The sequence below is a fragment of the Amblyomma mixtum genome, chromosome 1 (genome assembly GCF_055824585.1).
Source record: "Amblyomma mixtum isolate Tamu chromosome 1, ASM5582458v1, whole genome shotgun sequence".
NCBI lineage: Eukaryota > Metazoa > Arthropoda > Arachnida > Ixodida > Ixodidae > Amblyomma > Amblyomma mixtum.
In genome coordinates, this window is record NC_143012.1 from 310,683,221 (window position 1) to 310,709,004 (window position 25,784).

Genomic DNA, 25,784 nt, shown 5'->3' on the forward strand with positions numbered 1-25,784 from the left:
GTGAAGTATAAAGAATATGATAAAATACACTTTTGGACATGCGGCAGAATTTTATATGCAGTTAACGAGGTAACCGACCAGTTCCAATAATGTAAAAATGAAGGTAGCCGCAGACACAACTTAACGATAATCCCTTGCCGCTCTCACCGAACGAGAGACGAACTTAGAGAGACAGGGAGTCGTAACCTCGAAAGAGGAACCTCCAAATACTGCTTTCTCTGAATGCGAACCGCCGGCAAGAGAGGAGAAAATATTCTGTTGTTTCAACTTCTCCACGTGAGAGTCACAAATGTTTGTCGCAGTGAACCCGCATCTGCATAAGTACAAATTTAGGTGGGCGACTCAGCATCGCAGAGGCGTCATTGACACTTCACTTCACCAGACATTACGTGGGTACCTTAAGCGCTGAATTAAAATCCGTGGTATTCAACAACGCGTCACTCAAGCTTGCTTAGATATGTTGGCTGAGATATCCTAATCACGTCGTGAGGAGACTGGCCAGTTGGAAGTGTTGCTAATATTGCGGTGCTGCTTAAATGGGGGAAGTAGAATTGAATTGAATTGAATTGAATTGAGTTTATTTCCGTTCGAAACAACGGAGGGGGCTCGAACAAAAAGTGAAGCAAGTCCACTTGATTACGTTCGAGCCCCCTTTACATGGCATTTGGTGAGGACAAAATTCTAGTATAACAACAGATACATTTACAGATTGCAGAATAGAACAAAAAATGTTAGTTATGCACAGAAAATCTTACAAAATAATTTACACAATGCCAATATGCAATTCTAAGTGCAAGGTTCACAGAAATAAGTACGTATAAAACTAATATGGAGGGACAAGGCAAAAGAAGTATTAATTACACAGAACAAGCTCGACAAAACCATTCACAGAGTGAAATTATACAAATTGTAGATAGAATATGTACAAAGCAAGTTAGGAAATAAAATAACGATGAAAGTATTTATTGCACCGCAGCAAAAGCCTAATACGATAAGGCAATGAGAATGATCACATCAGTTAAAAGTCAACAGTATTGTTTGTGAAGGTGTTAATGCATTCAGTGGTTTGATTATATTTTTGTAAGGAAAGCCTTTACCTTGGAAATGTTAGTGCGGTTGATGTCAATTTGATTGCAGTGAAGTGTGTTTAGTAAAGTTGGAAGCGAGTGACGCAACATTTGTTGTCCTAGCTTTGTCCGGGAAAAAGGAATTTCCCAAGGCTGTGAAAATCGCAAGTCATGGCAACTTGTTGACTTGCTTATTTGTGCTATTGCATGAAATTCTTGCTGGTTATTTCGGAGTTGCTGTTTGTATTTTTTTGCCAATATTTGTGAGTATAAGCAATGCTCACTTGTTATCTTAAGCTGAGTAAAATATCCTCCTGAGACCCGTGTATGGCAATTTGTCCAATATATTGGACATTAGCTTTTAAGCCAGTACTCCCGCGCCGAAAGATTCATCTTCATAAAACCCACTTGTCCAATACATTCGACAACTGGTGGCGCCATCTGTGCACGTTTTTTGAAATTAAACTGCTCACTTTCCCGTTAAAACAATTCGAAAACGGCGGCGTTCAGCGGCGCGGCGTTCTATGGCACCTGCCGGAGAAGTAAGTGTTGTTTCTGCGATTTTACGTACTTTGAATGCGTAAATTTTGTTGGATATCAACAAAAATAGAACAGAAAACATGTAGATATCATAATTATAACTCTACGTGACCTAACTTTTTTGTGCTTTCAATCTGATTTCACGTGTCCAATACGTTGGACGCTGGGACTCAGCCCGGTTATTTTGACCGCGCTTTTGAGATGGCTTTCGCATTAACTGTAAACGAATACTGCTGGTATTTAACGGCTCGGGACAAAATAACGTCTTTTTTGTTGTAGGAGACAGGCCTCGCGTTCCTCATGAGACGGCCGAAGCAGTTTTACAAAGAATTGCACAAGCCAACAGATCAGTTGGTTGGTTTAGTTGGTTTATGGGGTTTAACGTCCCAAAGCAACTAAGGCTATGAGAGACGCCGTAGTGAAGGGCTCCGGAAATGTCGACCACCTGGGGTTCTTTAACGTGCACTAGACATCGCACAGTACACGGGCCTCTAGAATTTCTCCTCCAAAGAAATTCCAGCCGCCGCGGCCGGGATCGAACCCGCGTCTTTTGGGTCAGCAGCCGAGCACCTTAACCACTGAGCCACCGCGGCGGCCTCCAACACATCAGACATTGACCTATCGGACAGCGACGACGACACTATTGCCGATCCAAAAACAGCAAGAAATCCAAGAAACGTCAAGAAGAAAGAAACATCAAGGAAAAAAAAAGCAAGAAACAGAGAGTGACAGTGAAGTTGAGTGGAGCCCACCATCAAAGCAAGCTCGACGAGGAGAGACCAACAAAAGTGCCTACCACTTCCCAAGGCTGTCTGACGCGGCTAACGCTGCGCGCGGCAGGTTTGAGGGGTGCTCCATGAAAACAAAGTTTTTTTGCACAAAATGTCAGCAGTTCTGCATAACAAAAGACAGAAGATGCTTCGAAAAGGCACACAGCAAGTGAGCACAGCGAAACTTTTTTATTCAGTTGACGTATATTTTGCTACTTTGAATTTTGTCATAATAAAGTATTTTTTTCGCACAACTTTCACAGCTTTATCTGAAGTATTTTGTGGCACGCCCACTGGTTGGGAAAATACGGCTTGAGTCCTAGTGTCCAATATATTGGACATCGTGCTGAGCTGAAACTATTAGTTCTGTTGAGAAAATATCTCTCACTTTTCACCTTTGTACTCCTACCAGCTTATTCTGAAACCCTACAAAGTTTTTGTGCACTCAAATTCAGTTCGGGTCTCAGGAGGATATTGTTCCGTATGTGCTTGTGGATCAGCCCCTACAATATGACGAACGTACTTTTTCCGTAGTATATGTATGCGATTTAGATTAGTTGAGGTTGTTGTACCCCATACAAGAAAGCAATAGTTTATATGAGAACATATTAATGCATTGTATATGTGTAGTTTCACGACTTGCGGTAAGAATCAGTGAAATTTTGCCAAACTTCCAACTGATTTAGACATCTCTGTTAAAATATAATTGACATGGTTGTCCCATGACATGTTTTTGTGCAGATATACCCCTAATGTTTTAATTGTGTCTACTACTTGTATTGCCTCTGATCCTAATGTAATATCAAAGGTGTGCGGTATCTGAAACTGCCTGGGCGGAAAAATGACGGCTTTTGTTTTTTTAGCGTTAATTTCAAGGGAGTTCTCAGTGCTCCACTCATGAAGATCTCGCGGTGTCAGGGAATTGAAGGATGGGGGTTGTGGGATGGAAGTGGGAGTGCTTGGCTTACCAGTCGCCTGTGATGTATCGGTTTTCTCAGTTTTTGGGCTGCGCGCAGGGCTCTTGCTCGAGGCCGGTCGCTGCGTGCTGTCAGCAGCATTTACAGATGCCGTTGGCTGTGACAGCGGTGCGTTAGGGTGCTTGTCTTTTTGCTTCTCCATGCGAAGCAGCTGCGTTTGTGTTGTTTCAGATGGATGTAGGTGCGATGACAGTGTGGGGCATTCTCGATCGTTATCGGGTGAGCTGCAACCAAGTTAAGGCTGCTGCTGGTTGAGCAGTTTGATGCGTTTTAAGTAGGCTCGTTCCGTATGCTTATGATCTTTTTGTCTCTTTATTTTACAGCTGGGGTCGTTGTTCCTATGATCACCGCCATAGAACAGGCAAATGAGAAAGCATTGATGTTCTTTTGGTTAATCTGCTGGGGTTAATGTCCACACGGTGATCATACATCAGGTAGAGGGAACAGAATTGAGCTTTCGGGTGGTGGGACAAACATCGGAACATGGTTCGCTGATAAAGAACTTTCTTGGGTCATAGGTATGGTCACAGAGTAACTGCGCATGGAATGATGCGCGCCATGTGATCGGCGCTGTCGCTGCCACTTGCCAGCTATGGAGAGAAGTGTGCCTAGCGTGAAACGTAATTTATTTGTACTACAATTCATTGCTTTCATACTAATGTACTATAGCTCCGCTCATCACGTCCATACCAGTCCGGAACAAGAATGTAGAAGCTGCCCAACGTCTGCGTAGTTGTTTATGTACACTAGTAACCATAGAGGAAGGAAGTGAGTAACTAGATCTGGCTTGACTCCAAAAAAAAAAAAAATGCTCGAAAAGATGTTTATGCATGGGACTAGTAACCATAGAGGAAGGAAGTGATTAACTAGATCTGGCTTGACTCCAAAAAAAAAAAAATGCTCGAAAAGATGTTTATGCATGGGTAGGTAGCGCCATCCTACGGTAAACGGCGGAGCACAAGCCAGCCATCTTCTTGTCACATCTGTTTGATACGATAGCTGGCGCCACCAAACCGCCGGGCCCGCTTGCGGCTTACTGTGTTTGACCTCGTTCTTCTCTCCTACCATGGGGGAAGGGAATTTTTTTCCTTCCTCCATGTCTCCTACCGTTATCTGATCCCAGTGGGTATGTGGGATATTTTGAGAGGTTAACACCACCACCAACAACAACTAGCCGTGCAGGTTCACCTCTTGATAGCCAGTCACTATTACTTCAAGGCAAGCATCACGTACTAATCTGCCGAGGTCGGCCGTCTCTGATCACGTGACTTTAACCTGTATTATCACGGCCGTCACAACCACGATACTGAAACTATATTAGCACTGTACTAAACTTGCGCAAGTTATTTCTAAGCCGTCTTTAAAACTAATGCACTCAGAGGTGGGGAGAAAAATATTTCCTTCGAACAGTTTCAGCCATGGCAGTATCACGATGACGCCGTAAAGGTTCGGTTTAGCACTTAGTTGAGTTTAATCTTTTTATCGCCGCGCTGACCACCACCCGTTCGGTGGCTAACCTCCAAATCATTTCGCGACACACGACATGCTGCTTAAATTGTAAAATAATTGAAGCACTAACAATTGAGGCATTGAGGACGGACGCGGCAATTGACTGTTTTGTTATTTATGCACGAAACGCATTAAATTTTTGACAAATATATAACTTTTTAAGATTATTTCAGAAATGCATTTCATTTTAGCCTGGCTTGTACTGTTTATGAACAGTTACAAGTAACACCCTCGTAAGGTCAACCCCAGGACGTTAAATAATTACAGAGAAAGTGCACAACCTTTTTAAGTCAGCAAGTTCACAAAACCCTGTTCTGTGCGGTAAAGCTATTAGTTTTTCTGTTAAATGCAAAGTAGTGATGGAGTAAAAAGTTAAAATCCTGCATGCGTATTTACATGAAGATGCTTCTAGCAGAAATAACATTAAAAACTATTGCTCGTGTACACAGAAAAATCAATCGGGTTCCTGCTCTCCTCAACGCCTCAGTTTACTATCATTTATTACTAAATGCCGAAGGGGGGTCATATAGCAATCACCGAAGAAGCGACAGCTGAGAAAATCAACCCTCGCATGTTTTTGCTTTTTGCCACAGAAATGCGATATGGAAACCAACGGAAGCTCTGATTTCTCCTCTTCATGGCGATACAAAGATGGCGCTGCTCCGTCGTCGGCACCCGCTGAATTCCCGATGTTCCAGAAACGCCAGAAGTGCGATTCGCTCACAACTTTCGACGACCACATATAAAAAAAAAGAAACGTAATTTTCTCAATTTATGCTGCATATTTCGCTATAATTTAGCGTCACGAAAAAGATGAAGGCACAAGAATTAAGAAAAAAATATTTAAATTCAGAAATCGACAATTATGACTAAATTGGCCATTTTATTTGCCGCATCCCCCCTTAAAAAACTGTTTACCTTTTTTTTTAATCAATAGGATGTTCATATCTAAGAACACTGGATGCTTTATTCGCATGGATGCACGAGGCGTAGAGCCAGCGCGCGAACATAAGCCTTCCCCGTAGTCACTATGTGACAATCGAGGCTTTGCTGCATGTTCATATATGTTGCTATCCGCCCGTATTACGTAGCACATACGTAATACGGGCGGATAGCAACTGAGAAGCACGTGTGGAGGAATATTCCATTCAAATGTCTCACTGTGGCGTGACAGCTTCAAGAAAGCTGTTGTCACATGCGGACGCTTGCAACACTTGCAAGACACCTGCAACAAGGCAAGTGTCTCGTGAGGCTTCGTAGGTCGACTTCAGTGTTACACATCTTTTCTCTACGTGGTGTATCCACCGAAATACGTGCGCATGCATCTGAGTTCTTCCTTTTCATTTTCTGTTGGATTCTCCTTTCCACCCACATAGGCAGAAGGCGGTATAGGCCCCAACCCTTAGCCCATTCGCACCCTATAATTTTTCCTTTTCTGAACAAAGTCATATATATATATATATATATATATATATATATATATATATATATATATATATATATATATATATATATATATATATATATATATATATATAGGTTGCGAGAGCATGAAATACTTGACTGCTTACAGGAGTATATAGCGAAGTATACGCTTCGTTAAAGGAAACATATTTATTCGACTCGACGTTTCGATCGGAAGACCGATCTTCTTCAGGACTTCTGAAGATCGGTCTTCCGATCGAAACGTCGAGTCGAGTAAATGTTTCCTTCAACGAAGCGTATACTTCGATATATATATATATATATATATATATATATATATATATATATATATATATATATATATATATATATATATATATATATATATATATATATATATATAAGCATCTTGGTCATATAGGACGGTCCCATCTCTTTCGTCTAAATTCCTCCGTTGTCCATCTTAATGTCGAAGCTAATAAATTGCTCGCGCAGAAAAGTTTTGGGTGCACTATTTATTCACCGCTTTTGGTGAGAATGAGTGAAACTAATAAACTTAATTGGTGCGCCAAGATCTATTCTTACGATGAAATACTTCATCTTTGGTTTCTTTAGCTTGTAAGTTACCAGCGAGCACACCCGAACTCGAGTTCATATGTTCAAAACATTATTGTTCTTAATAAAACTAATAATCTGTATTGCCAGTTTTCATATCACACTTTCGCAGCGGTGTGCGAATATTCTAAATTTTCGAACAACGAAACGAATATCCTTCTATTCGATTCTTTGAACTAATAAAATGCAATGCTCAAAATTATTCGAAACGAATCGAATTCGTTCTCAAGTTTCCAACTAGTTTTCGAATAACTGGCACGAAGTTCGGATAGGGCCCGCCGCAGTTATTTTCGACGACTGTTTTGAAAACAGATCCGGCTACGACGCCACTCAGCATGCGGCCACAATCACTCAGTGTGATTGAGGATGCACCGCCGCAGCCCATTCTTGCGGCGGAGTTGATATAATGCTCCTACATAGGTCTTCAATATTTACGCGGCGCGACAAATCCTAACCAGGTTTGGCAAAACCTGCCTTCATGCCCAGTATCGGAGGCCATGGTTGAAACGTAAGTCTTTCTCGTCAAGATTTGGCGCTGTACATTCGCGTATGCGTCCCCCGTTAATATGGACATGTCGAATAATGGACAATGTTTCTAAGGGACAAACTTTTTCAGTATATTTACGCCTCGATAATATGAAAACTCGATATCCGGAAAGTGGACAAGAAAAAATACGCAGAGCCCATTGGGGCCCATGCATTTTTGTCGCGTTAATATGGATGGTACTCAGAACAAAATCTCTACTGCCCTATCAGATGCTTCACTTTCTTCATTTTGAGTGCAGGACGTTAGAGGAATGTAGTAAAAAAGGGCAAGTGACTGTATAATAACCCTTTTCTTTGGTGGTTCCATGCTTTACAGTGCAAAGATTTCCAGTCGACGCTTACGTAATTCATGAATTGCTGCAACGAAAACTTCCTACAGCTTGTGCTGCAGCTGCATTCAGCAGCTGTCAGCCGATTGATTTGTGGGATGTGAACAGTCGAAGCAGGAGTTAGGTCATCTAGTAATGAGACGCCATCAAGTGTGTCATAGACCACGAAGCGCGTCAGTCTGCACTTCATTGTTTCAAGCATAATAATGAACAAGATAATGGGTTCTGAGCAGCCAAAATTATGTACCATTTCAACTTCACTGACCATCATCATGCGTAGAAGCAGACCTTAGTCATAGCGTGTTTATTTCTAGTATTTTTTGTGTGTGTGTGATTCGTTTGTACAGACGGCTCGTTTATTGACAGTTTTACTCGGGAACCAAGGTCTGCATATTGAGACTTTGTTCTCTTTCGTCGTCAGTAGTAGGAAAAGGTAATTTTCCTATGCGTTTGACATGACGGTCATGGTGTTAATATCCTGTCTCCATGTTGCGTGTCCTCTCGTGGAGATGGGAGTTGCTCTTTCGAAACCTACAGAGATAATTCCATGACTATTAGCGACAGCCACTTTACTGTTTCACATGAATATTTGTGAACAAGCCCACAATTATTCGATTCGGCTCTTTCGATATTCGATTCGCATTCGATTCAGTTTTTAACTACTCTATTCGTATTCCATTCGGTAGCAAAGCCAGCCTATTCGTACTCGATTCTGTTTCGAAAGGGTGCCGTTCTCAAATCCCTATATTTCCGAGTACAGGCCTGCCAAACCCGGATGGAGTTTGAGGAATTAGGCCCGGAAAAATCGGCACAACGACGTCGAGATAACCAGCAGCATGACATTTTATCGTTAATTTCCCTAAGAAAAAGAAAATACATTCACAATTGGCTTCTTAAGTAATCATACAGAGAAAAAAGATATATTCCACGCTCATTCGGTCATAAGAAAATCAAGAAAGAGTATCCACAGTTTTAGACAAATTGCAACAAAACCACAGTGACGCCATGAAAGAATAGAAAATTTGTGGTCTAACAACTGCCATTTTCAGGGCATGCGGCATCGAATCGTTATCTAAAAAAGAAGATGGATGATGCAGAGAATATCTGCAAGAATATTTAAATTGCGCTCAAGTAAAGACGTGGAAATTCTTTTCTTTGCTAGCCGATTTGTTACACCGAAAACTGAAAATGATATGGACTAGCTCTCCCATTTGCCTCCACGGGGTTAATTAATGCCCACATTTTACAATCGTTTTTAGAACATTATTAAAATTTTGTTGAAAATACTGACGTTTCGCACAACGAATTGAGAGCAGCCACTCTTTCCTTGTCCCCCTCTAATCTGTGCGGGTGTCACGAGTGCTTAGGTGAACTTTTGTAGCGCACCGCAAAAAATCCCTGTATGCAACAGCACTAATTCCCGCCTCATTTAAGCTGTTATGAACCCGCCTTTGCTTTCTTAGAACTGGACGCGGGCAGCTTTCCTTAAAGTTGTGAATCTCGTTGCAAAACTTCGTGTAAACTGTTTCTAGTGGCTGTGACACGTTAGTTAAAACACTTTCTTAAAGCATCAAGTTTACGGCAATCGAGAATGGAAATCTGGTCTCTATTGCTTTGCGGTACTTCTTTCCCGGAAGCGGTTTTCACCTGCGCAAGTGTTACAGCAAGTTGGCATATCGTAATGTAAATATCTGGCTGGCGCCGCGTGATAATACAGGCAGGTAAATAGGGCGTAATTATGTTTACGAATGACTATATGGTCGATATAAAAGCCAACTAATTTTTATATTTATAAAGGGGAATTTATTGAGCCTTCCAATCCCTATGAAGCGAGTGTTGGTAGATAATCAGGCATGGACCGCCGCGGTGGCTCAGTGGTTACGGTGCTCGGCTGCTGACCCTAAAGACGCGGGTTCGATCCCGACCGCGGCGGTCGAATTTCGTTGGAGGCGAAATTCTAGAGGCTCGTGTACTGTGCGATGTTAGCGCACGTTAAAGAACCCCAGGTGGTAGAAATTTCCGGAACCCTTTACTACGGCGTCCCTCATAGCCTGAGTCGCTTGGGGACGTTAACCCCCATAAATTAAAACAATAAAAAAATCAGACAAAAATTTTTGTTGGTAGCAATATATGTTTGAGTCTCCATGACGACGAAGAACTACGCTGCTCGAGCAGAGAGCGGGGGCGGCGTAGTCGGGACTGTAAAATAGGGCAGTGTGCGAGCACTCTTCACAGTGAACCATAACTGAGAATCGCTTGCGCTGTGCAAGTATCAGAAGTGCTCTTAATAGTGGCCAGGTTGTAAAGGCAGTGCCGCGAGAGGCGTTACGGGCCCCAATCCCCCCATCAAAGGAGGCCGACGCCTGTGACATTATCAAGTTTTATTGGCGCCCACCACCACAACGTCGCGGCGACGCTCTCGCCGAAGGTGCGCGACAGTTGCGCAATGCCGTCGGCACTCGGCAAACAACGCGAGAACTTTTATTACCACTTTTCTGATATGGTAAACCGGTTTTTCTGTCGACAAAGCCGTTGTCTCGTTGCAGGAAATTTTTCGCAATGATTACGTTCAGCGGAGCCGCGGCTGGCCTAGAGCAAGTCATTTGGGGTCACTTTTATGATCTGTTTGTCCGCTTGTGGTCTTAACTCAACAGAAGTGGTCGTGGTGATGATAGGGATGACGACCATTTCCAAAAAAAAAATTGCTTTTAGTTTAGCTACGGTTAAACCTAGTAAGACGCGATAGCTTGACATGTTAAGCTTGGTAAATCTCTTTATTCGGCAGAATTTTTTTATTCAGCACTACGCGCTCCTCCTTATATTCATAAGTTATGACGTCATCAGTCACATGAATCACTTCATGTCACGCATGCGATGACGTCACATATCACAAGACCGCCCTCTTTTCAAGTCAAGTCATCTTTATTTTCAACATCACAAGGATGCTAGGGGCGCAGCCAAAAAGCCTATTAAAGGCTTGACGAGGGGCTGCGCCCCGTACAAAAACTTGGTAACTTCGGCGTAAGAGTGGACTATGCAATGAAAAATATTTTTAACACAAACAACAGGGCGAAATGGCACTTTCACATAATGTTTAACTAAAGACTGTAGAAAAGGTGACATAGGATTGCGGCAAAGAAGAAAAAACATACACGCAGTGTGGAAAACATAATTACAGAAATGCACACTTTCAGTGAGGTAATAAAAATAATAATAGTGTTATCTGCACACTATAACTATTGGATTGTGTTTAGAAGAAGAGGCAAGGTGTAACTAATGCTCTGCCGTCCGTAATTTGTTCGGGTTTGTGACCTTGACCTTGGGTACCATGGGGTAGCACACCATAGTAACGCCACAAGCTCTTCATGGTTTGACCTCTGGCTCGCTTCAAGGTCAAAACTGAAAGAACGACGACCTTGGCTTCACATAGCCTAGTGAAGCTACCGCTTCAAAAAAGAAAGGTTGTCATTTTCTTCTCTGTCGACGCATATTTGGCAGTATTCTCGCTTGGGATGCGTATAGCTTAATACACTAGACGCCATGTAGTAAGAAAATGGATAGTGCCCTTTAGGTGGATGCATGGATGTAAGTAGAGCACATATGGCATGCGGACAGTACCTGTAGCCAGCCGTCTGTTCTAGTGAGCCAATCGTCTCTCCTCTCCTACCACAACAGTACTGCTGTCGCCCATTTCCACCATGAAGGGTTTGGCGCTCTTTTCCTTAAGGTCATCACTCTGCATTATTCCAGCCATCAAATATTTCTCTCTCTCTCTCTCTCCCTTTAGCCTTCAAGTTTTCTTTTCAAACTTCGCATCTGGTGCCAGGGATGCCACATGTGTCGTTTGAATGCGCTTTGCATTGACTACGTCTCTTCTTGAAGAATACGCGAAAATGGCTGCACAGTGCTATCGCAAACGTTCACAGACGCAAAAATAGAAAGATATCGAAGACGCATTCTTGTTCCGTGTACGTTTACCATAGCATAGTGCAGTCTCTTAGCGGATGCCAATCAGCTGAACTCCTTCTCACGCAAAAATGCATGAGCCGATCGTCTCACTCACACACATGTATTACAGAATCGAAGTCCATCTTTTTTTTTTTGTTTGCACGAACATAACAAATGTACAAAACCGTTCTTTTCTATATTTTCGCTTTTAAAGGAATGCGAGGTTCTAAAACTGGTCACAAGCTTTGAAAAGCAACCATGGGTTATTGCGTTTTTTAACATTTAATGCAGGTCGTGTTTTCTGTGGTGGTCTTCTCGTGGAACTTTTGGATCTAATGGCTCCATACATCCTCGACGAAGGCCTGTGGGCCATAAGGTATAAGGTATCCCCTCATTCCCTTCCCCAGTGCAGGGAAGCTTTCTGGTTAACATCCCTGCCTTTCCCTCTCTCTCTATCTCTCTCTCTTATGCGAATGACTCCAGAATCAGCTTAGACCACGCATCTTTTAAATAAGCTCGCTGCAGGCGCTACCTTCAACTTGAGCCGCGATAAAACGCGGCTGTAATATCCCGAAGCCAAGCCAGCTACCTTATGCCTTAGCACAGAAACGAGCTAATCGATGAGCCACGGGACAGAGGGAACGTAGTAGGGAACTGAAGTTCGTCACTAGGAAGCACCCTTAGCTCACCGGTGAATCACGAGGTTTTCCTACCCCACGGTTCGCCGCTTTCCCCGCATGAAGAAATTGTTCTGTCAACATAGAGCTACATGTACACCTTTCGAACTATGTTGTCCCGTGGAGTTGTCTGTCTGAGTTGTAGTGACACCCTCATTGCTATAAATTCGCTTTTTGACATTTTCAGCGGTCATATTTCAGCTTACGTCTTTAGCTTGCAATAATAACTGGTATTTGTCAACTTTTACCTGTCTTTTTTTTTTTCCCCTTTTTCGCGTTTCTTTTAATTGTTCTATCTAAATCTCTCAGGCGTATCAGTTGCTTCAGTCAGACGAAGAGTATCATTAGCGTAAATTTTCAGTTCTAATCGCCTAGGCGGGCAAACACTGCGGTAAAAAACAACAACCGTGAAATAAAATGGGGGAACAAAAACAATCAGTTCCTGGCGTCTGGTGACGGGTTGTGTCGTCTTGAGCTGGTCGATTGCAGGGAACCATCGCCATAGAAACCACACGACCGCCTCGACCGGGCTCGAACGGCAAGGGTTTCCTGAACCAATCGCCGGAATCGACGCACCTTCCGATCCATAGCGACGTTTTACTGACGTCAGAGCCACGCAAAGCAGCATGTTTTGCTGTGTCTGTCGTCTGCGCGGTACTTCCACTTTCCCCGAGAAGAAAAAGAACGAAAGAAAAGTCTGGAAGAGATTCGGCATTGATTGTTGACTCTAGCACACGCAGATAATGTCATTGAAATGAGGTTAAAGAGTACGGGTTGTTCATGTATTGATTTTATTTGACCGAGATTACGTCTAGTCGGCTTGCAAGGCTCGCTTCTGGACGGCTGGCTGCACTGAAATAGTATGCGCAGATAATGAATGTGAGGCGAGCAAAGCACAAAATAAGCTGCTTATACACAGGAGGTAGATGCAAAAAAAAAAAAAAATCCTGCAGTGTGGTAATCACACCGGCATGCTTCCCTCTCCCCTTCCCTCTCCTTTCTTTTAGTTTTCTTTTTCGCTTGGCTGGGATGTTTGCTCAGAATCAATTTTCGCATTAGTTTTACTCTAAAACCTCGTGCTAACTACCTCGATAATTAAATTCTCGTCAGGGCACTGCCTCGAACGAAAGGAATGGCCGGCTTCTGTTCTCGCGTACTGCCAGCTACGGCAAGAACACTGCTCTTTCTTATAGCAGCTGAGAAGGATGTTTCTTGGGCGCATGCGATAAAGGCGCGATTGCACTGACACGTGTAGTGCGACACGTGGAGGGGGGTGGTGGTAAAAACTTTTATTCACACAGAGGAGTTTGGGGCACGCAAGCCACTGGGCTCCTGCACGGCCTCACTACACTCAAATGTTCATGTTCCTACGTGGAAAGCGTTAACGTCCAGGCGAGCATAATAAAAGCTCGCGAGCAAACAAAAAAAATTGGCTGGCGGTCTAGCATTGCTAAGCAGGAAATACCGTGCGAAAACACGGTTTTTTGCTGATGGACACCATCGCCAAATACTTCAAAACGGGATTGAGGTTACTGACAGACAGTTATGCACTTTTCCTTTCCTCAAGATTAACGGAGTCTAAATCTTTCGCTGGTTTTGAGAAAGGGAAAGGCGCATAACTGCCTTAATTTGTAGGTGAATGGATGGAAACAACTTTATTAGACAAAAAAAAAAGAGAGAGAGACAGAAACCTTCCAGGGTGGTCCCCTACTGGTCCAGGAGTCCACGGGCTTGCGCTTCACATAACGCCCGATCCACCAGCCATTTCTGGCCGGCGGGCTGAGCGGTCCGTAAAGCAGCCTCCCAGGAAGAATGAGTGGGATTGGGGATGTGGGGTACAGCCTGTGGGGAAGGACATTTCCACAGGTAGTGGAAAAGTGTGTATTTAGGCAAGCCACAAGTGCTACAATGAGGGGGTAATTTGTAGGTGGACGCTACCGCCAACTCATGGCGCCATTGAGGTGGCTACTGACCCAGTGAGCCAGTTACACTTGCTGCTTAAAAACTTCACGCAGACTCCGCTGACACCCGGGGATTGCGGCTATAAGTGAGTTAGCACTAAAACAGGTTCTCTCTTTGGCATATGTCCCCAAAGAATTACAGCCTATTCAACTTACTTGGCCATATGCGAAGTATGTGCGCTAACACGCCGAGTTTCATTTTGCTTTCGGTTTCAATGTCAGGCTTCAGGCAAAGGTCGGCGAAATCGGTGATTGGGGACCTTAATGGTGCCGTGCTATCAAATTTTGGGGCCGCTTAACGAACGTTGCGATTGCACTGCGATATATCGGTGTGTTCTTGATCCATTGCACACGGATGGAAAGTTATGTAGACGACGACATGCAATGCACAGCGCTAGAGTGGCACTTAAACGCGAGGGGTGATCGGTTGCTGCGAGAACATAGTCAACAAAGGGTAGTTCTTTCTAATAGGGGATATTCAAAATTCCGCAAGTGCGCTTTCCCGCATGACAATGTTGCCCCAAACAAGATGGCTGACCATGCGTTTCCAACTGAAACAAAGCAACAAAGGCTGGTTTTTTGTTTGTTTCTAAACACGTTTCTCACATTCTATCCACACCTTTAGCGCCTGCCAGTAGCCCACGTAGTTCATTTATAGCGAAGTCGGCCATCTTGTTTGGGGCAACATTGTTATGCGGGAAAGCGCACTTGCGGAATTTTGAATATCCCCTATTGGATTACACAGCCCTTGGAAAACACGCATGATGGACCGACATTGTGAATTTGTTGTTTCTGCAAAAGACCACTTCAGTAGAATGATTGCACAACAAGAAGTGTATGCCCAAACCGAGCTCGAACCGAAGTAGCACTCGCTCTTAGTGTTGTGCTCTTCATTGCCTTTTTTCTAGCTCTTTGTTGCTTAGGTGTGTCGTATTATGATGTAATAGTTATGTGCTCTACGCTGCCTCGTTTCTCGTACTTGCTTGCTTATGTGTGTTTATTCGCCACTAGTTTTTCTTAATGCTTGTACATAGTTCGCGTACATAAAACATTGCATCACTGTAATGGGTACCATGTTTTAAAAAAAAGCGGCGAGAGGGTAGTGCTCTCGAGCAGTGAGCAGCAAAGCCGATCTGATCGCGCCGCCGCGGGTTCGAACCCAGGCAATCGCGACGATATTTATTTATTTTATTTCTACAGGTCTAGCTGGCTTCAGACAAACTGCAGACAACGGGTTTTCAGTGCGAAATCACTTCTAGCCTACCCCCAGCGATTTCGACGATGTGTCAAGCGAGGAAATGAAGCCTCAGTCAGACTCAGCAAGTGAATGGCTGCGCATTGCAGTGGACCAAGCAAAGCTAAATTTTGGGAATGGTCCTGCAGGGTAAGAATGACAAAACTTGGTATGGCACATGAGGCATGTCCCAAATGTTTTTAGGACGCCAGAAATTTGACCTTGGAATGACATGGCCAAATTTGACTGACGGTGAATCTGGTTGTTCTTGCGTGGAAGACATGCTTGACCTAATCTCAAAATGGAATTGGCCCACCTCCAAAAATGGGGTTGGCCCACTCGAAATGTGGGTGGCCAAACCCCGAAAATCTGAAAATCGAGTTGATCCACGTTCGGAACCGACCTGGGAGACCCCCAAAATGGGCTTGGCCAACCCCCGAAAATTTTAAAATCGAGTTGACCTGGAACACCCCAGAACTGATTTGGCCCACGCCCAAAATTTGGGTTGCCCACCGTGCTTTCACACAATATTTCGTGATTAGCAATGTTAAACCGCCAGCCATTATTGTCGAGACTAGAAGATTTTGTGCTAGCACGCTATAAATGCTCTAAATGCTCACAGTTTATAGGACCTTGGGGGTAGCACGTAAACTGAATCGGTCGGATGGGCACTAACGTCGACAAATGATCGGTATTCTGAGCGCACCTGAGGTCATATGGTTTATTTCAGCGCTTTGTTCCGCATACCTCTCACCGTCTTCTTCTTCTGTCTCAAAATATTACTCCCAGGCATCGAGGTATTGTTCCTTTCCCCACTGATCCATGGGTTCCTCAAACGAAGCCGATAGCTTTACTATCAGCCAGTAACTGGAGACCACAACTGACCAGATGAAAGTAAAAGTTTTGTTATTTCACCTCAACAAATGTGTTCTCCAGCCGGCGGTTATTAACAGAGCTACGGGCTTCGCGTACGGAGAACGCGGTCTACAGACTTTTGTCCCCGACTGCACACACGCCTCTTTGTTTTTTGTTTTTTTTTTTTTTTCTGAGCAGCCTCTGTTTCTCTGATCCGTCTTTTTTTTTTTTATTGATGCTATTGATGCAAGTGTTTTAAATTCCTGCTCTGCTGCAACTCAGCTGGAATTAGCAGTATTAGAAGTAAATAATGAATACACTTTTAACGACCCCCCCCCCCCCCCTCCCCTTCCAACTTTCAGCGTTTCTGCAATACCGGATGATCGATGTCGCGAGCCACATTAAAGCGCCGTAAATAAGTATGGCCACACCGAAGGCGCTTTTGCTACGAAGGTCATGCGTTTAATTGCGCTTGCAAGAAGCAGCGTGGTATAAAGACTACAAGTCTCTGTTTCTGGAAGTGAACGGATGATTTTTAAAATCATCTGCAGTCCCCGTTTCAAAATACACAGCCTCAGGCTCTCCCCAGAAAGAAATTGGCTAAATATGAGCGCTGATTTTCGCAACGGTAAGTCCCGCGCTTACTGATACAGCCGAACTAAGCGGTACTTAAAAGGCTCAAAGCGCCTTCCCCAACCACGATACCCTAAGCACGTACTCTCACAAACATGAACGTTCATACAATTTCATATCAGCAGCAGCGAAATGAGATTCGTTTACGTCAAACGCTCGAAATGCGGATATTTCATGAAGGCACGGTGCAGGAACATTTTACCGTAATATTGAAAAAAAAAGTAAGAAAGATTTTTTTTTTTACTTTTTTTTCATGTTCTAAATAGTGTACTTTGCTGCTAACGACGCGCGTGGCGTATGTATTTGCCCCCTTGTGAAGAAGGCCACTTCGCAAGTACGTCCAGCCGAGACTGGAATGTGGCCAAGTGGTCGATCTTTTCCCGTACACATACCTTCACGCGCGGATCGAGACTGTGCAAGCATGCACTGATCCTTACGGGAGTCTCATCCCGGAAGCAAGATCGACATGCCAGTGATTGCGTTGCTGGATGAAATGAAGTGTCCCCGGGGCAAAACCCATCGTGCAGTCGACTCGAGTCCGCTATCGTAATAGCCCCAAAAGCGCGAACACATGTCCGCGGGCTGCCACACGCAAGGTTTTTCCAGCTCTCGAGATTCATTTTTATTCCTTCTTTTTGCGCGTGTGCTTGACACCTGAGCTTTATTTACAAAGAGCTGCCCAGAGGAGGAACAATATTGCTGTACTCTTGCGATAGTGTTTCCATAAGTGAGCATCGCCTTATCAGCCTTCCTTAGGCTCCTAAGAGGTGTGACCTTTCGCAGCTGCCGAGACCCCTACAATTTTCCCAGCAACCGCTTTCGCGTTGATCTATTTGCCCAGCAACTAAATCTTGACTCTTGGAAAAGTTAATTTGTGGCTGATTATGCAACGAAAATCGCAGAGGTTTCAGATGTGTACATTCATAATCATGAGCGTTCTATTTTAGCGCATTGACATTTGAGCGCCAGACAACAACTGCATGAGCTTCGCTGATCAGTCCTTTTGCAGGATCTCTTCTTGAGTAACGAAATTTTTATGAAAACGAAGCTTTAAACTTGGGCACCTACTTTTTTTTTATGGGCAGCTGCCTAGAAACAGTGTAGACTGCAAAACGTATCCAAAGCTGCAAATCGGATAACGTACTAGGCGGACAAAGCTACCTCTATCTTCTTCTTCTTCATGTTTTGCGCCCACCTGGATAGTGAATAGCAATGCATTGGTTTATCGAAGACATACCAGACATCTGAAAATGTTCAGGGTTTGCCCTAAAAACGCTTTGCATTCGTGAAATTATCAGCAGTTATTGCTTGCCAGATACTCTTGCAGAGTCTGAACAGTTACTTCCTGCTTTTGCATTCGATGCAAACCTGCGCGGACACTGCTGCCAGTGAGGTTACACGAGTGACCAACTTTCGCACTGGGCTTTATCTGAAACTCCAGCTGTGGGAACTGGAACGGAGCTGCAGGTACGCACACGTGCATATAGCGAGCGACACAGTTGCGTTTTATTTTTTAAGAGTCCCGCTCTGGTTCGCATCTTCGCATGCGGGCCGAGGGAAGTCGGACACATCGATCCTAATAGCAGGGTACCTTGTATGTTATATGGCGATAAGGCCCCGTGGCGGTGGGCAGCTATTTTGTTTCCGTGCGCACCTGTTAAATCGCCGTATGGAGGATATCGTACAAAAAGGCGCGCTTGCTGAAGTTTGTATGTAGCGTATGGGAATCGTGTGAATGGCTTGACTGCATTAAAGATGGCTTGCTTGAGCATCCTACTCCTCTGCCAGTGCTGTTTCTTCGTATACGACGCTCGAACTGTAGGCATTGCGCATATTTGCGAAATTCGCTGCAGGAATTAACATCGTCAATGACTGCGACATTGCAACTAGCGTGGAAACACAAGGACAGCGACACAGGAAACCGACAGGACAGCACGCTAGACTTCAACTGACGTTTTAATGCACACATAACAGATTTTTACACTTCTATTCGGCGCATGCTCAGGAGACTGTACCCCCGCCCCCTTCACTTTATCACGAAGCAGGTTGTCAAGCAAACAGTAAAGATTTAAACCAAATTGACGCGCAAGTTTTTCGACAGATAGATTAACTCTTTTCTCGTGAGGGCTACTGAGGGTGTGCTCACGCACTTGTCCCCTGCCTTATCAATGCAAAATGCTTCAAATATCTCCCTATCACCCTGCCTATGAAGCCGCCTCAGCACTCTCGTGTGGCTAAAGAGTGGAACGCATTTTTCTTCATTTCCGCCTGTTGTTTTGACTTTGCATTTGCGGCAATGTGCGGCCAAATGGCCACCCGCCATCAGAGCTGCGACTGTAGTCCGGTGTTTTCGTAGCCTTTCGTTCAGGCACTGGCCTGTTTGGCCAATATAACATTTACCACAGGTCAGTGGGATGAGATACACCACACCGATGGTGCAGTTCACAAACCGCCTGGCGTGTTTTGTTGCGCAGGTTTTTGCCTGGTAAGCATTGTTGATCATTCGGCACATCCTGGACAGCTTTTGTGGGGCAGTCAAAACGACACGGATGCCGCACTTTCCCGCGGCCTTTTTGAGGCGATGGGACAAGTTGTGCATGTAGGGCACAGGCACCGGACGTCCCCCCGGGCCGTCATTGCAGCAGCCTGCTGTCTTGCGTCCCTGTCGGAGCTCTTTAATAAGGCTCTCAGCGACAGACGCCAGTATGCTGTCAGGGAAGCCAGCGCTACGCAGACGGAGCACTTGCTGCTCAACACTCACGTTCACTTTGTGCTCACAAGACTTCTGAAGAGCGGCTCTTAGGCAGTTCAGTGCTATCCCTCTCATTACGGTTCTCGAATGGGCCGAATTATAGCTAAGAACAGGCTTTTTTGAACGAGGGAAGTATGTCCAGCATATTGAGCTACTACTAAAGCTAATGCTGAGGTCAAGGTAACGTAAGCAACCCTCATCAGGAACCTCACGAGTAAAACTCAGACCCTTACCACATTTTTGGAAAACACTAAAAACACTCTGCACAATGTCATCTCTTCCATCAAGCGTCACACTTTTTAAAACAACAAGATAATCATCAACATATCTAAAAATTTTTGCAACAAAAGTCTTGTCCAGACGCGAAAAAATTTCTTTGTCAATAGACGCTAAAAACAAGTCGCTTAAAACCGGTGCAATACGCGAACCAATACATATGCCTTGCTTCTGCAAGTAAGAAGCATTGTCAAACTCAACAAGTGTAGAAGAAAGGTAAAAGCTAAGCAATTCTAAAAAGTTATCTACTGAGATTCCAGATGAATTTTGGAAGACAGTCACACCCAGCGCTTCAATTCGCTCTCTGACAGCTGTGCAGAGTTGTGTCTGTGGTATAGAGTAAAAAAGATCTACTACGTCAACGGAAAAGGCATAAAACGCATCACAGGTTTTTTCCTGTCTCGAAAGGAAGTCTATTACCTGATTGGAGTTCCGAATTAAAAACGGGTCCTCCGGAGTCAACAAGTTAAGGTGTTTTTGTAGAAACTTGGAAAGCTCTCCCTGCCAGCAGTGTTTTTCAGTAACTATTGCCCTAAGAGGAATCCCTTCCTTATGGGTCTTAGCCGAAAAAAACAAGCTCAACCTATCCCTTTCCGAGCCCCCAATACTTTTTCCGAGTTTTTCAAGGTTCATATCTTGGCATAGGGCTGACGCTCTTTTCTTCACTTTAGAAGGATGGCTCATAACGCGGACGAAATTCTTGCTTATAGCTGCGGCTGCTTTCTCACCAAACACTGACCTAGGCATAACAACAAAACCGCCCTCTTTATCAGAAACAAGCAAAGTGAGTGAATTACTCTTAAGAGTAATTCACTCACTTTGCTTGTTTCTGATAAAGAGGGCGGTTTTGTTGTTATGCCTAGGTCAGTGTTTGGTGAGAAAGCAGCCGCAGCTATAAGCAAGAATTTCGTCCGCGTTATGAGCCATCCTTCTAAAGTGAAGAAAAGAGCGTCAGCCCTATGCCAAGATATGAACCTTGAAAAACTCGGAAAAAGTATTGGGGGCTCGGAAAGGGATAGGTTGAGCTTGTTTTTTTCGGCTAAGACCCATAAGGAAGGGATTCCTCTTAGGGCAATAGTTACTGAAAAACACTGCTGGCAGGGAGAGCTTTCCAAGTTTCTACAAAAACACCTTAACTTGTTGACTCCGGAGGACCCGTTTTTAATTCGGAACTCCAATCAGGTAATAGACTTCCTTTCGAGACAGGAAAAAACCTGTGATGCGTTTTATGCCTTTTCCGTTGACGTAGTAGATCTTTTTTACTCTATACCACAGACACAACTCTGCACAGCTGTCAGAGAGCGAATTGAAGCGCTGGGTGTGACTGTCTTCCAAAATTCATCTGGAATCTCAGTAGATAACTTTTTAGAATTGCTTAGCTTTTACCTTTCTTCTACACTTGTTGAGTTTGACAATGCTTCTTACTTGCAGAAGCAAGGCATATGTATTGGTTCGCGTATTGCACCGGTTTTAAGCGACTTGTTTTTAGCGTCTATTGACAAAGAAATTTTTTCGCGTCTGGACAAGACTTTTGTTGCAAAAATTTTTAGATATGTTGATGATTATCTTGTTGTTTTAAAAAGTGTGACGCTTGATGGAAGAGATGACATTGTGCAGAGTGTTTTTAGTGTTTTCCAAAAATGTGGTAAGGGTCTGAGTTTTACTCGTGAGGTTCCTGATGAGGGTTGCTTACGTTACCTTGACCTCAGCATTAGCTTTAGTAGTAGCTCAATATGCTGGACATACTTCCCTCGTTCAAAAAAGCCTGTTCTTAGCTATAATTCGGCCCATTCGAGAACCGTAATGAGAGGGATAGCACTGAACTGCCTAAGAGCCGCTCTTCAGAAGTCTTGTGAGCACAAAGTGAACGTGAGTGTTGAGCAGCAAGTGCTCCGTCTGCGTAGCGCTGGCTTCCCTGACAGCATACTGGCGTCTGTCGCTGAGAGCCTTATTAAAGAGCTCCGACAGGGACGCAAGACAGCAGGCTGCTGCAATGACGGCCCGGGGGGACGTCCGGTGCCTGTGCCCTACATGCACAACTTGTCCCATCGCCTCAAAAAGGCCGCGGGAAAGTGCGGCATCCGTGTCGTTTTGACTGCCCCACAAAAGCTGTCCAGGATGTGCCGAATGATCAACAATGCTTACCAGGCAAAAACCTGCGCAACAAAACACGCCAGGCGGTTTGTGAACTGCACCATCGGTGTGGTGTATCTCATCCCACTGACCTGTGGTAAATGTTATATTGGCCAAACAGGCCAGTGCCTGAACGAAAGGCTACGAAAACACCGGACTACAGTCGCAGCTCTGATGGCGGGTGGCCATTTGGCCGCACATTGCCGCAAATGCAAAGTCAAAACAACAGGCGGAAATGAAGAAAAATGCGTTCCACTCTTTAGCCACACGAGAGTGCTGAGGCGGCTTCATAGGCAGGGTGATAGGGAGATATTTGAAGCATTTTGCATTGATAAGGCAGGGGACAAGTGCGTGAGCACACCCTCAGTAGCCCTCACGAGAAAAGAGTTAATCTATCTGTCGAAAAACTTGCGCGTCAATTTGGTTTAAATCTTTACTGTTTGCTTGACAACCTGCTTCGTGATAAAGTGAAGGGGGCGGGGGTACAGTCTCCTGAGCATGCGCCGAATAGAAGTGTAAAAATCTGTTATGTGTGCATTAAAACGTCAGTTGAAGTCTAGCGTGCTGTCCTGTCGGTTTCCTGTGTCGCTGTCCTTGTGTTTCCACGCTAGTTGCAATGTCGCAGTCATTAACGAATTCACACCAACTAGCCCAACTGTCTTCCATGATCATAACATCGTCAAGAACGGCTCTGGAGAATACTACGATTACAATTACGTCTACGTCAAGAACTCCTGAGGAGTTGATCACTAGATTACTTTTGGTGGCCGTGATGATGATGATTATGATGAATATGATAATGATTATATGTTCTCCATTGCATAACCTACGGAAATATAGCCTTACCTGAAGTCAAAGACGGTAACTGCGGCATGCCTTCAGCGGTTGCACACACGCAAGTCTAAACGCGATCTTTTGATTCTAGGCGGCGTAAGCTGGCTGCAGGAAAATTCAGTTTTCCTCAGGGTTCTTGAACCGCTTGGAGCCGGATTTCCTCACTACTGTATTTCTAGTCCTCACCCATGTACTGCTAGTCCTTGCACGAATTACAAAGCGGCTAGGGATAATAAGAGAGGGGGAGGATGCAGTGCGAAGCATCGAAATGGGTCCTCTTATAGCAAGTCTATAAACAATAACACATGTGTAGCTTTTAAGTTGAAATGAACATGAGCATGATAAGCAGTTTTAGAGCAATGAAAGACGATATACAAACACCTGCGTACGTTTACTGCTGAAAAATTCCACATTATCTCGCTGAACGACGTGAGAGTATGCGCAATAACAAATATGGGGCATTCATATAACAACGAAGGGTAGGTTATTCCAGATAAAGTACCCTAGTGCAGGATGTAATTTTGCGACAAAACCTGGCTTTAGATTAGTCAGATCCTTCTTGCCTATAACAAGCAGGAAGGATGTGACAATAGAGCGCTTATACTCGCAGCCTGTGTTGTACGACAAGCAGCGGTTATTTGCTACATGAAATGGAACTATTTCCGCATAATATGCAACCTTTTTTTTGCGGAAAGAACAATTACAAAGCTTAAAAAAGTGATCAGATACTGCACGACGTCTGGCTTAGGAATAGTCTAGCCAATTCAAAAGGAAGGATTAAGTGAGACGCGATGACGCAGTGCAGTAATCAACGTGACTATGAATTAATTTGACCTAGATAGGGGATATTAGAATAAGAACCTGTTTTAAGGGTCTATTCTAATACTGTATAAGAATTTCTCCCGCTGTACCAAAACAGTGTTTACCATTGGCACGTGGGAAGGCTGCAGCCGCAGCGCACATTTTTTAAAACCTATACTTCCTCTTGCTCTCAACAACAAATCCACCGCGTTCCAAAACAACATTCCTCCTGTTCAGTGGTAACATAAATGTACGGACGGACTGCGTAGCTTCCCGCTGGTTACTTTTCGTCTATTTTTCATGCTAAAAGCTTCTTTTCTTTTTTAATCCCCTAACTTTATCGCAAGCAGAGAATGTCCGCTGGTTCCCTGACGGATTGCAGGTACTTTCCAGGCGGCCGCAAGTGAATCCCCCCCTTGAAGTGTTGTTGCGGCAAAGCAGGCAGCACCTGTACATATCCACACCTCCTGTACGGCCAGTGATTCTTTTAAAAATCGCTCGAGGACGGGCGAAAAGTAATCGTCACCGGCGTCCACACGTGGCCAGAAGCCGAGTGGCTTTGATTCATTGAGGCGCAAGCGCTAATCTCCCAAGGTATGCGCCGCCAGAGCCAGGCGTCGTGCCACTCCGTCCGCAGCGCGGCGGCGGCTGGGTGCATTCAGTCGGTGCGAGAGAGACGCATCAGCATACCACTCGCGTACGCCTGCACAAGCCGCGATACATACACACCGCTCTACACCTAACTGCGACGAGGTTTCTTTTTTATTTCTTTTCTACTCTTCAGTTTGCAGCGAAGTGTACAGTGCGCTGCCTTTACCGTGCCGGCCCTTATGCTTGTAAAGGTGTGCATGTTATCAGTTGTTGCAACACGCTGTCCGCATACCACAGCACGTAACATCGTGCTCATACCTGCAGTCTTTCATCTTAACCGTGCGTTTTTGAGTCGCAACGCAACGTAGAGGCTCGCTTTACTTGTCGCTGCATTCCATGGCCGGCAAACATCGCACAAGAAAACCTTCTTCAAGTAGTACTAGACAAAACAAGCATGTGGGGGTGGAGGTGAACTCTCGAAGTTCGACCGTGTATGTCTGGTGGGGTCCCATACTCACTCAGCGGCTTTTGCTTCGAGACGCAGCGACAAACGAGAGATAATCTCAAGTGATAAGCGTTAACAACAGGGTAGCACCGGAGAAAAACAGGCCTGCAGTGTGACAGCCTCCGTGGCTGGGACGTGGGAAAGATGAATCTGCATATTTTGGGCCAGGGGGACCGGCTACTGGCGGGAGCCCATGCTGAGCGAAACACGGCAATGTGGTACGGCCGTGCAGATGTCCGCTCACACGGAAGTGGCTGCGGACCGCTCAAACAGGTTAGCGGCGCGAATATCGCGGGAAGTACGTTTTTCACACTAAGACAAAGAGGTTAGATTAACGTGACCCAGGGGTGGAGGCACTGTGAGGTCGCAAGTGAGGGGTTCTTTCCTCTCTTACTTAGACACATGAAACGCACATTTAAAACACATGAAATATCGTCCGAAACTCATGAAAGGCTGAAAATTTTGAGAAAATTAAAACCGCTCCGTGGGTGATTCCATTGCATTTGCTCCTGACAACAATACTTCTTTGAGACCGTAGTCTGTGTGTGTTACGCAAGGTCTATTTGGCACTCGATCGTGTCGGGATGTGGAAGCCCATCCTTGAGCACGACTTCACAACAACGCTCCCGTACCAGAGTTTCAGGCGCCTTCAACGCTCTGTGAAAGAGGAATGTCAGGGGCCATGTGTCTGAAGCCTCGGCTTCATGACCCCTGATCGCACCTCGTCGCAGTCGTATTATTATTAGTTTTTTTTTTTTTTTTTGGGGGGGGGGGGCGGGGTGGGGGGAAGCGGTAGAGCTACAACA

General features: G+C 44.7%; 1 long non-coding RNA gene across 1 annotated transcript in view; it reads left to right on the forward strand.

The window, feature by feature from the left end:
• LOC149372420 (uncharacterized) overlaps positions 1-5,561 on the forward strand; it is a 37,677-nt gene extending 32,116 nt beyond the window's left edge. The window contains exon 3 of the long non-coding RNA XR_016286996.1: positions 5,457-5,561. This is a non-coding gene — a long non-coding RNA (uncharacterized LOC149372420). The remainder of the gene's footprint in view (positions 1-5,456) is intronic.
• Positions 5,562-25,784: the final 20,223 nt, after the last annotated feature.